Source organism: Piliocolobus tephrosceles, chromosome 3 (genome assembly GCF_002776525.5).
Source record: "Piliocolobus tephrosceles isolate RC106 chromosome 3, ASM277652v3, whole genome shotgun sequence".
Lineage (NCBI taxonomy): Eukaryota > Metazoa > Chordata > Mammalia > Primates > Cercopithecidae > Piliocolobus > Piliocolobus tephrosceles.
The window spans coordinates 131,136,862-131,149,247 of record NC_045436.1 but is presented as its reverse complement, the minus strand read 5'-3'; the positions used below and the strand labels follow the sequence as shown (position 1 = coordinate 131,149,247).

The 12,386-nt window shown below is 41.6% G+C and overlaps 1 long non-coding RNA gene across 1 annotated transcript in view; it reads left to right on the top strand.

The window, feature by feature from the left end:
- The window catches only part of LOC111526479, a 94,042-nt gene extending 87,238 nt beyond the window's left edge, over positions 1-6,804 (top strand). Inside the window, exons 3-5 of the long non-coding RNA XR_002726374.1 lie at positions 2,653-3,339; positions 5,985-6,100; positions 6,582-6,804. This is a non-coding gene — a long non-coding RNA (uncharacterized LOC111526479). The remainder of the gene's footprint in view (positions 1-2,652; positions 3,340-5,984; positions 6,101-6,581) is intronic.
- The last annotated feature ends 5,582 nt before the right edge of the window (positions 6,805-12,386 follow it).

Genomic DNA, 12,386 nt, shown 5'->3' with positions numbered 1-12,386 from the left:
CATGATAGGCCCCAGTGTGTGATGTTCCCCTTCCGGAGTCCAAGTGAGCTCATTGTTCAGTTCCCACCTATGAGTGAGAACATGTGGTGTTTGGTTTTCTCTTCTTGTGATAGTTTGCTAAGAATGATGGTTTCCAGCTGCGTCCATGTCCCTACAAAGGACGCAAACTCATCCTTTTTTATGGCTGCATAGTATTCCATGGTGTATATGTGCCACATTTTCTTAATGCAGTCTGTATGTGCCACATTTTCTTAATCCAGTCTGTCATTGATGGACATTTGGGTTGGTTCCAAGTCTTTGCTATTGTGAATAGTGCCGCAATAAACATACATGTGCATGTGTCTTTATAGCAGCATGATTTATAATCCTTTGGGTATATCCCCAGTAATGGGATGGCTAGGTCAAATGGTATTTCCAGTTCTAGATCCTTGAGGAATCGCCACACGGTCTTCCACAATGGTTGAAGGACTGGAAATTTTTTACTGGGAATTCTGGTGGAGGTGGAATATAACCAGGAGGGTGTTGAGGTGTGGATGGGCAATGAGAAGAGAGAAGGGCCTTCTGGGAATGGGGAAGAAAATCAGTGGAGTCAAGAGTAAGGCACATTCATAACTGCTGAGGTGGAGATGGCTAGTTGTCCAAAAAATAAATAAATAAATAAATAAATAAAAGTCAGTTCTCCCTTTCATTTTTTATAGAATTGCTGTTGGGAGGTGGCTGTTCATCCAGGGACTATATTTTTCAACACTCTTTGCATCTAGATATGGTCATGTGACTTGTTCTCACCAGTGAAATGTGAGTGGAAGTGATGTATGTTACTTCTATGCCAACGCTTTTAAAAAGTAACCTACTTTTCTGGTACATTTCCTCCTTTCATCCCTACATCGTCCTTCTAGTGGTTAGTAGGGGCATAAACTCGAAGAAACTTGGCTTCCTGAATCACTAAATGAGAGAAAACTTGTTTCGATTTTTTTTTTTTTTTTTCCAAGAGACAGGGTCTTTGTCTGTCACCGAGGTTGGAATGCAGTGGGGTGACCATAGCTTGCTGCAGCCTCGTACTCCTGGGCTCAAGTAATCCTTCTGCCTAGGCCTCCTAAAGGTGCTAGGATTACAGGCATGAGCCATCACACCCAGACTGGACTATTTCATGAAAGGGAAATAAAGTTCTATTGTGTTTGGCCACTGTGTTAGGCTGTTCTTCCATTGCCATAAAGGAATACCTGAGACTGAGTAATTTATAAGAAAAGAGATTTAATTGCCTCAAGGTTCTGCAGGCTGTACAGGAAGCATAACACTGGCATCTGCTTCTGGGGAGGCCTCAGGAAGCTTTTACTTGTGGCAAAAGGCAAAGCAGGAGTAGGCACTTCACATAGAGAAAGCAGGAGCAAGCCAGAAAGAGGGAGAGGCAGGGGAAGATGCCACACACTTTTAAACAACCAGGTCTCTTGAGAACTCACTACCGCGCAGAGAGCACTAAGCCATAAGGGATCCACCCCTGTGATCCAAACACCTCCCACCAGGCCCCATCGCTAGCACTGGGGATTACATTTCAACATGAGATTTGGGCAGGGACAAATATCCAAACAATATCAGCCAGTGTGCATTTACAGATATATTTGATACAAAAAGATCTCAGTGATTCTCAAAGTGTGGTTTCCAGACCAGGAACATCAGCCTCACTGGAGACTTGTTAGATATGCAGATTCTCAGGCCCCACTCTTGACCTCTTGAATCCGAATCTCGGATCCAGAGATCTGTGTATCTGACAAGCCCTCCAGATGGTCCTAGTGCACACTCAAGTTTGAGGAGCACTGCCTTGTGCCGTCCCTACCAACCTCATCGCCGCTCTAACTGATCAGTAGACATGGGTTGTTTCTCTCCTCAGCTTTGCCTTTTCTTGATTAAAATCTCAAAGTGCCTTAAGTTTCTGAGCTTCATTAGCAATGGTGCTGAAAGTTAAGGATAATGTTGAAAAACCTTGTGCATGTGGGAAGACATTTGGTGAGTTTGAAGTTCTGCTGAAGTTTGAGAAAAAGAAACATCCTAAAAGCTTAAGAGAGCTTAAAAACAACTTTTGTTCAGTTCTAAACATTAGCACTTTTTATAAAAGGGCATATATCCTACCTAGAACAGGGGTCACAACCCAGATGCCCCCCAGGCAATCTAATCCAGGGGAGTGGGCTGAGTGGAGGACAGCTACCCATGTGAAGCAACAGCTTGTTGTTAAGAATGTGGGCCCAGTGACTTCAGGTCTAAACATTATTAAACAGAACTGCAGATTTGCATTTTCATTTTACATCTTCTGGTTTGTAAATGTTAACTTGCATTAAAAAAATCCAATAAACAAAACCAAAAATTTTGTGTGGGTCGAACATGCCTGAGTGTTTAATTTGGCCCCTGGGCTGCCAGTTTTACAACCTTTGTCTGGAAGTACCAGGGAAGCAGTCAGGCTGGCTAATGTCTCCTCTCACTCATTAGGAGGCAAAATAACTTTTACACAAATGATGAGCTTCAAAAGAGAGACGAATAAGAGCTGTACAAAGTAGTTGCCAAGGTAACATCTTGCTGATCAGAAAGGGGCGACAACTGGGTTTTATGTAGACGCAGTGGGAGAATGAAACATAATCTTTCTCTGTCTTCTTTCTGTTTAAGATCGGTGTGGAAATGGATGTGGACGCAGTGCTGCTGCCTGAGATTAGCAGGAAGCAATTCTTTCCCCATTTGGAGAGACCCCAGTGAGACCTGATCAACTAGCAACATGCGGAAGTCACACCATTAAATCTTCCAGTTTGCTAGCAGCAAATCAATGAACTCTGATAGCTGCTGCCCTAAGCTAGCATCCAGGGAACTGTGGACAAGCTATTTGATACCTGAATTTTAGTGAAGGAAAGTTAAATTTTTTTCTTAAAGCAGGGCGGGAGTGGGGTTGTGTGGAGAAGATTGTATTAAGCAGTGAGAGAAGACAGTTGGAGTTTTGTAGAAAAAGAACTGGTTGTTTTAAATTGTATCTTAAATTTATTGTAGAGCTATTCGTAATTAGTGTTTTGTTTTTGTGAGTTTATACCAACCAATTAATAAGAAAGGCTTTTATTTTTATTTCATTAATTGTAGCTGAACTTTATTTTTTATTATAAATATAAGGCATTATTCTAGGGCCTGGCAAACATAGGCAGCCCCTTTTTTTTCTGAGCAAGATTATACTTTGGTATGTTTTCACCACCATAAGATGAAAATTTGAGAATAGTGAGAGACAGATGCTTGCCTGAGGAGTTTTATTTTCCCTTTAATCCTTACCAATATCCAGATATTACCTATATGGCCTTGATCTGCTGTCTGAAGGTGGGTTTCTTCGATTGTTTGAAGAGTTTTGGGCACTAGAGGTGCTTACTTTGTGATGGGAGCAAATAACAAGGTGTTGCCCATGACATGGTCAAGCCTTTTCTTCAATTAGCCACTTATCTTGGACATGTTTTCATAGAGATATATCTCATCCCTTTTAATAACTGCAGAATCTTGGACATTTAGAGGTCTCCAAATATTGGTTGTCATTTATGGTGATTCTTGTTTTTGTTTTTATGATAATGTTGCAATAAATATCCTAGCAACCTATTTTAGCTTACATGTAGAGTATTTTTGAAGAATAAATTCCTTCATGTGAAAATGAAGGGTCAAAATGTAAATGAATTAAAATTTCAGTAGTCAATTGCCCTACAATGGAATTACAACAATTTATACTTCCACTGGTAATTCATGAACTCTGCCTTACTATATAATATTTCTATCTTTCACAATCTGATATGGAGGAACACGTTTTATTATTCTAATTTCTTTTTCATTGAAAGAGAGACTTTGAACACCGCTCCATGTGTTTCAAAAACACTTGTAGGCCAGGTGTGGTGGCTCACTCCTGTAATTCCAGCACTTTGGGAAGTGAGAGGATTGCTTGAGCCCAGGAGTTCGAGACCAGTCTAGGCCACCAACCTAGACAAGGGAGACCTTGTCTCTATGAAAAAATAAAAAGATTAACTGGGTGTGGTGGTGTGTGCCTGTGGTGCTAGCTGCTCAGGAGGCTGAAGATGGGAGGACTGCTTGAGCCTGGGAAGTCGAGGCTGCAGCGAGCTGTGATGGCACCTCTTCACTCCAGCCTGGACAACAGAGAGAGACCCTGTCTCAAAACAAAACAATACAAAACAAAACTTTTTTTTTTTTTTCAGTAATTGTTTCTTTATAGATTTCAATTTCTAAATATTGTTGGCATTTTTTTTGATTGACTGAAGAGCTCATTATATATTAAGCAATTTAGACTTTTTGATTTTGTTTTTGTTTTTGAGACACAGTCTCACTCTGTTGCCCAGGCTAGAATGCATTGGTGCGATCTGGGCTCACTGCAACCTGTCTCCCGGGTTCAAGCAATTCTCCCGCCTCAGCCTCTTGAGTAGTTGGGATTGCAGGCACCCACCATCGTGCCTGGCTAATTTTTGTATTTTTGTAGAGATGGAGTTTCACCATGTTGTCCAGGCTGGTCTTGAACTCGTGACCTCAGGTGATCTACCCACCATGGCTTCCCAAAGTGCTGGGATTACAGGTGTGAGCCGCCATGCCCGGCCCAATTTAGACTTTTTAAATCAACTTTTGAAAGTTGGTTTTAAAAAAAATAAATGACTGGATCATGTTCTAACTACTCGTAGTCTCAGCCAAACACAATTGCGGAAGGCCTAGCCAAAGGCTCTTTACTCAGTGAAAGTTCCATGAATCTCAGGCACAGAGGATAGTCTGGAAAGACTTAACCTGCACATGCAAATCGATTAAGAAAGACGAAGTCTTAGCCTTATATGGAGCTAAATAATTGCATGTTTAATGCAATGCCAGGGTACAGGTAATGTTGATTGGAGTTGGAGGGGTGATGTGTGTGGTGGGCGAGGAAGTCAGGGCTGAGTCCTAGGTGAGATCAGTAAGAGTGATGTGTATTTAGGCATCTGAGGGCTGGAACGCCCATGACAGGGTTTATTTTCATTCTCTTTCAAGGAAAGCCATGCTGCCTTGCTGCTTCTTGCTCGGTGTCTTGCGAATCCCCTGTGATGCCGGTGCCTTTCCAGGCCAGTGCTTTCTTGTGCTCAGAGGATGCTTGCTTGGGCCCTACCAGACTATCTTAGGGATGAGAAGCAAATTTTCTTTCCAGTGCTCTGTTTGGGCCCCCCACGGCATTTTCTTTCATTTTGGGTTCCATCCCGGCCTAAAGCTCCCCATGAAAGCTAATGGCCATTGGAGTTAACCCAAATTTTCTCCTTTGGTATTTATAAAAAGCAACACTGAAAAACCTTGAAATTAACTAACAATAAAAAAACCATTGATTGGTTCTTTCCTGGAGATGGTTCATTCTTCTCAAATAGGCCACTTTGCAGACTGGAAATCACCCCAATCCTCAAATTGCCTAATATGTTTCACATGTGATTCCAGCAAATTGCTGTTTGCATAACACCTTGGTGGGGACTCACTTAAGAGCTAGATTTGTTAGTGTATTTACTGACATTTTCACATGATGTTTTGAGCTACCTGAATAATTGTAATATTGGCCAGAAAAAAATCAAAGTCATGAAAGGTCCTACAATTATTCATATCTCAACATTATAAGCCTTAATTTCTTGCCTGAAGTATGGTAAATTATTCATTGTTAAAGTCATCTCTAGCCACTGAGAGTTTATGGTGATGTATATAGATGTTTTGTAGACTCCAAAAAAAAAAAAAAAAAATCAATGACTATGAATATCACAGACTGTCAAAGTAGCTGGTGTGATTATAAAATAGTGAGATCAACTAAAGACATCAGCTCGCAGACATCCAAATTGTAAGAGGAAAATGAAGACGAAGAAGGGGGAAGTGAATTGCTTAATGTCTTGTGGGTACCAAATAATAGTCAGTATCTGCCCCTGCCATACTCAAGATTTTGCACTGTTACTTACACACATTCATTCCTCTTTTTGCAGGCTTTGTCCGGCCAGGAGATGGTTTTGTAGCAGCAGAAGACTATAAACTGGGCTTTGGGAGATAGGATCTCTGGTTGTATTCTGGCTGTCCACACTCTGAAAGAGGACAGTGACAGGTATTGCCATAATTGGTGGCTAAGTTTCTAGGTTTGCCAACCTATGGCAGATTGGGAAGTCTTCATAATGTGAATAAACAGGAAAAAGTTTACCTGATCAAAAAAGATTTTTTTCTCCTGGTGGAAACTGCAATTATTAGAGCAACTCTTTAAGTGCCCATCAACATCAGGATGCATTTTAACAGGTTAAGTACTCCTCTAACTGGGATGAATAGTGCATTGACAGAAAAATTAACACACAAGTTCTTATATCCTGCTTCTCTTATATCTAGTCACATAACCTAATGTGAATGTTTTATGCCTTTAAGTGCTGATATTATGGAAAAACCTTCTAAAACTGGATGAATATCATTTTCCAAGGCTCAGATCAAATATCACATCTTTCTCTGATTTTCTTGATCCTTTCTTCTAAAAAGAAATAACACCATATATATATTAGTATAATCCATTTGTAATTAACGTAAAATTTCTCATTTTACAGAGAATTTGAGTATCCTACCAATATACCTACAAAAGGATGAAAGAGGATTTGGAGTCAAGGGAAAACAAGGGCAATAAAATAGATCCTTACCACCTACTCTCATACAGTTGCTAGAAGAGGACTGCACATTTGGTTCTAAGTTTCTGGAAGATAAAGCAAAAATAGAAACACCACTAATATAAAATTTTGGTGTATCCATAGAATAAAAACAAATGAACTGTTTTGAGAAAACTCTTTCTGAATCTGAGCTCTAAAAGGAACTTCTCTATGGAATCCTTAGAATTTGAGCGGGCTGTGATATAGGGGAGAAATCCCTCGACATTCCTATATTGGGTTTAGATCTAATTTCACTCAGTAGTTTTTAAATGTTACTCCTTGTAGACAGATGATAAGGTGCCAAAGTATAGCTGAGTGAAAGCAGTTCCTTTGAAAACTAAAGGCTGTAAAAAACAAGGCTGAGGATCATGTTGTTTTAGTTCTTTATAGATTTTTTAAACTGAATTTTGCATCTGTGTACATGAAGAATAAATTGTAGAATATCTAAAGAAATGGATGGGCTGCTTATCTTTTAGAACCTCCATAAATTATTTATTGTAAGTATGTTTGATAAGGATTGTACAGCTGAGAGTTCAAGGTTGCATTTTTTTTTCCCCAGCAAGAACCAAAAGTGCAGATAACATGCAGCCAGTTAAGGACAAATCTGTATGGTTTGTCAATCAATCTGTCAGAATGACCCTGAATTGTAGCATTTATCACTGGTATTATAGACATCTGTGTCCCTGGCATAAATGCATCCTCTTCAAGGGCAGGAATTTCTTCTTTTCCAGTTTTGCACTCTAGCATCCAGCATTATGTTTGAGACCTAGCATCACTTGGCAAAGATCAGAGCCCTGAGGAATCAAAGGCAGGAAACAGGCTAGCTAAGCTTTGAAGGAAGTGAAAAGAAAAAGAGGCAACAAAGATGGGACAGTGGAGGACAGTCTGAGAAAGCAAACTCAGGGTGGAGGGGGTGTTCCAGTAAAGGGGTGATGAGTGGGGCCTCACACATGGAGCAGATAACATTGGTGCATCAGTTGATTTAAATGAGCAGAATGGAAAGGGTCTAAAAGAGAGATGTGGAAATGAGTAGAAACATCCCTTTCCTGTTGGGCCAGCTATTGTCTATGGTTAGTCCTTTTCCCATCCTTATTTCCTCTCCTCTGAATTGCAAGTTGCTGGAAACATGAGAAGTGCATTCCTAGCTCCCTTGGTTACTGGGCTTCAGTTAGCATTTGCCAATGAGGATGAGCACTCATGGGAGATTGGAAAGTGGTGGAAAGGGAAGGCCATTCATCTGGTTGTGACAGTGGCAGCAATGGGCAGTACCGTGGGTGACTGGGGCTCCAACAGCATTGGTGGTGGCTCCAGCATCATCAGTAGGAGTTTGGGCTCCTGGGTTCCTGCTCAGCAGCTATGGTCAGTAGCTTCTGAGAGGGCCTCCTCTGATCCTCACCTCTTGGTATTCATGGCCTTGTGTAATCCCCTTTGCTTGAGTAACTTGCTGCCAACCAATAGAATATGGCAATGTTGAGAGATGCCACCTCTCTGACTAGGTTGCAAATGATTGTGACTTCTGTCTTGCTGGCAGACTCTCTCTATTTGCCTTTTGGTTTGTGTGCTCTGAGGAAGCAAACTGCCATGTTCGTGAGACCCACATGGCAAGGAATTGAGGGCAGACTGCCCAACAGCCAGTGAGAAACCGAGGTCCAACAGCCTGAATCCTACCAATAACTACATGAACTTGAAAGTGTATCCTTCCTTATTTGAGCCTTCAGATGAGTGTAGCCTGAGTGACACCTCAATTGAAGCCTATGAGAGGCCCTGAAGCAGAGGAAGGACCTAGCTAGCTCACACCTAGATTTCTGATGCATAGAAACTGTGAGATAGTGTGTGTTATTTTAAGCCAGTTTTGAGATGATTTGTTACACAATAGCAATAGGTAACAAATATGATGGCAGAGCTCTGTTCCAACAGCGGTAGCAAGCGTGTGCTTGCCCTCTCTGGATCACTCCACGTTCACCTCTTGCTTCTACAGCTATGGGACAATAGCAGCAGCATCATACAGTTACCAATTTCTAGGTAATGCCTTCTTCCACTTAACCTGTGTTTTCAAAACCTTTGTCACTATTTTCCTGTATTAAATTCCTCCATAATATCAGAAGAGTGACTAATATATGCCCACAACTATTTTTCTTGATAGGGAGGTAAAGGGAGCATTGCCGTATACTAAATGCAGTTATGTCTTTTTAGACGTTTAAGAAAGTGAAATGCACCTTTTTTCAAGTGAATAAATGTTTGCCTCTCCGTAGGTCTTGGTTTTTGGGAGAAGGTCAACTTCAAAAGATAGAGTCATCGGCACCTTCTTTCTTTAGTGTGCTTGGCTGTATATCCCTGCCCACCCACAGGCAGCAAAGGCAATGCATGAGGGATTCTGAAGGACACACAGCAGCTTCTTCTGTTTTCATGTGGGTGTCCAAGGAAGTATAAATGTTGTATGCTCCCTGTAACTAGAATAAAATATTATGGTGTGTGTATAAGGGCAAACTCCTAACTCAGCAGGTGAACAACCATATCGACTTCATTCCCCCTGGAGACTGAAATTAGAAAGAAACCTACATATCAGGCCACAGCAGCCCTTGATGAAGCTCAAAAGAGAGGTGGCAAACTCACAGCTACACAGCAAAAACCAAGTCAGAGGCAGCAAAAGCTGCAGCTTGAGAACAAAGGGAAAGAAAAAGACTAGTCAAAGAGGCCATATCTACCCACCTACAGAAAACCCGGAGAAGAAAATGAGTTACATTTCTCCCACTGGAAGGCTTGGGGGAGGAGACATTCAGGAAAGCCACAGGGGCAGAAAATTAGATAGTTTATCTGAAAAAGGAAAAATGAACTAAAGTGTGCTTTTGATAGATGACTGGAAGTGAGCACAAAGGCAAAACACCAACATACACTTGGCATCTGAAGAATGCCTTTTATCCAAAGATCTTAGAGCAGTTTTAGTGTATTAATTTACTTGTGAGATGCTTAAATTATTATTTGTTCATTTTTATGCAGCATTTTATTCTAAAATTTGCTAAAGATTTTACAACTCAAGTACATTGGTTATTCCCCAAGCAAGCCTCTAGATGCAGTGTGGCCATTACTGTACGACACATGTGGACACTGACCCTCAGAGATGACAGGAAACAGAGAGAATCAGGGGAGGCTGGAAGATCAGCGATGACTGTATGAACACTGAATAAGGAATGGGGAACTCTATGGAGACAACTAAGTCTTTTCTATGGCTATTTCTTCATGGCTTCTGTGGTAGGTAGAATAATAGTCTTCCAAAGACGTCCACATCCTAACTCGTAGAACCTGTGGATATGTTATCTAATACGGTGGAAAGGACTTTGCAGATATATAAGTTAAGACTACTGAGAGGGGAAAAATTCTCCTGGGTTATCTGAGTGGGCGCAATGTAATCACAAAGATGTAAGGGAGAGAGGGAGTCATGAGAGTCAGAGAAGGAGATGTGATGATGGACAGGGATTGCAATGATGTGGGGTCATGAGCCAAGGAATGTGGGAAGGGCACTAGAACATCTTCTTCATCTAAAGCTGGACAGGGTAAGGTTACATCTTCTCCTTTAGAGTTTCCTGACAATCCATCTTAGACTTCTGACTTATAACTGCAAGACCATAACTTTGTGGTGTTTTAATCCACTCAGTTTGTGGTAATTTGTTATAGCAGCCACAGGAAACTCATACAGCACCTTTGAGGAGTGGGGGGCTGCACTGCAAACCTAAAATTTTATTTTTTGAGTTATTTGGGTAACACAATTTTAGAGGATTTTTTCAAGAACTAATTGGATATGTATTAATAACAATTACGGGTTTAGTGGCTTGAAGGAAAAATACAGTAGCGGTAAAAACAGTAATAGTAATGGGTAATAGTTATTAAGGTTGTGTGTGCCAAGTGCTGGTTAGGGGTGTGGATGTTCCTTCCCTCTCATTTTCTAAAACAGTTCTATGAGATAATTTTCTTCATTTTACAGAGGAGGAAATTGAGTCTGAGAGGGCCATGCGATTAGTGATGGAGCTGGCATTTGCGCACAAGCATATCTGACTCTTGACTACGGCTTGAAATGGTTTTTCTATACACTTAATTCGTTGATGGGAAAGAACAAGTCATGTGTGAAAGCAGGGACATGAGCAGGTGATGACAGAAAGTTGAGACAGGCCTCCGGTGGCACTGGGGATGTATATTGACTCTGCCTCAGCCACGACAGAGGTGAGGGACACTGTCTCTGTCTTTTCTCTTCTACCCATGCCAGCCAGCCACTTTATAAAGTACCCACCATCAGTGGGCAGCACTTTTCCCCACTCTTTCTTGCCAAGTGTGACACTTCTCTTGAAAGAAAGCACACAATTGCACACTGCAAGATGAGCATCTTTCCTGCCAGAAACAACAAGGATGCAGAGGCTGTGGGACTACTTTAGCTGCCATAAGTGAGAAGGGGGTTGAGTGGGTGGGATCAGGAGGATGTAAGATGAGAAGACCAAAATCTTTATAAGATGCTGCTGGAATCAGCATAAACAAGTATGGTATCAGAGCTGAAATAATTCAAAATATTACAAGTGCTATTGTAAAATATAATGCTCCCTACTTCATAGGGTGGCTGTGAGAATGGAGTTAATAAATGCAGAGTGCTTTGAATGGTGTTACAGAAGTGTAGCTTCTACTCCACTGCACCCACCCTGCAACTACTCCTGCTGCTACCAGCGCCACTGTTATTATCGCCACTGCCATGATTACTACCACTATCACAATTACTCGTTCTATTGCCGTTGACTACCTTTGCTACCATCACATTATTTCAACTGCTACCACTGCTGTTGCTATTACTAGTACTGTACCGTTACTATGACAATTATTACCATTACTACTGTTAATGTCAATCTGTAGGCATAGAAAGTGCTTCCGTTATAATAAATATGCCAACCGACTTCTGGACCTTCAACAAGGGAGGCTAGAACACATCCTCAGGTCATCCTGGGATTGCCTGGCAATAGTTCCCAGTTTGATTCTTTTCTCTGGGCTGTTGGTATTCTTTTGCTATGGCTCAGGTTTGGGCAAAGTGGCTGTCATTGCCCCGAGCTCTCTGAGGTAGCAACTCTGCCTGCTTCACTAATTCTTGTCAGTGACAAATGCTCCTCAAATCTATTCCCCAACAGCGATTTGAAGTGGACAAACAATTCCACAGCCATGAAATACCATGTTTTAAATAGAAGGTATTGTGTCAAATGCCACCAGCAACTCAGCCTTGGAGCTGCTGATCTCAGACTGATTCAGATTCTTGGAGATAATCACAAGAACTAACCTTTAACAAGAGCTTATTGTGTCTTTTTTTTTTTTTTGAGATGGAGTCTCACTCTGTCACCCAGGCTGGAGAGTGCAGTGGCCGGATCTCAGCTCACTGCAAGCTCCGCCTCCCGGGTTCCCACCATTCTCCTGCCTCAGCCTCCCGAGTAGCTGGGACTATAGGCGCCCGCCACCTCGCCCGGCTAGTTTTTTGTATTTTTTAGTAGAGACGGGGTTTCACCGTGTTAGCCAGGATGGTCTCGATCTCTTGACCTCGTGATCCGCCCGTCTCGGCCTCCCAAAGTGCTGGGATTACAGGCTTGAGCCACCGCGCCCGGCCCTATTGTGTCTTATCAAGTGCTGTTCTAGGCACTTAACAAAGATTTAATTATTTGACTCTCCAAAAAAGTTTTCGAAATAGTT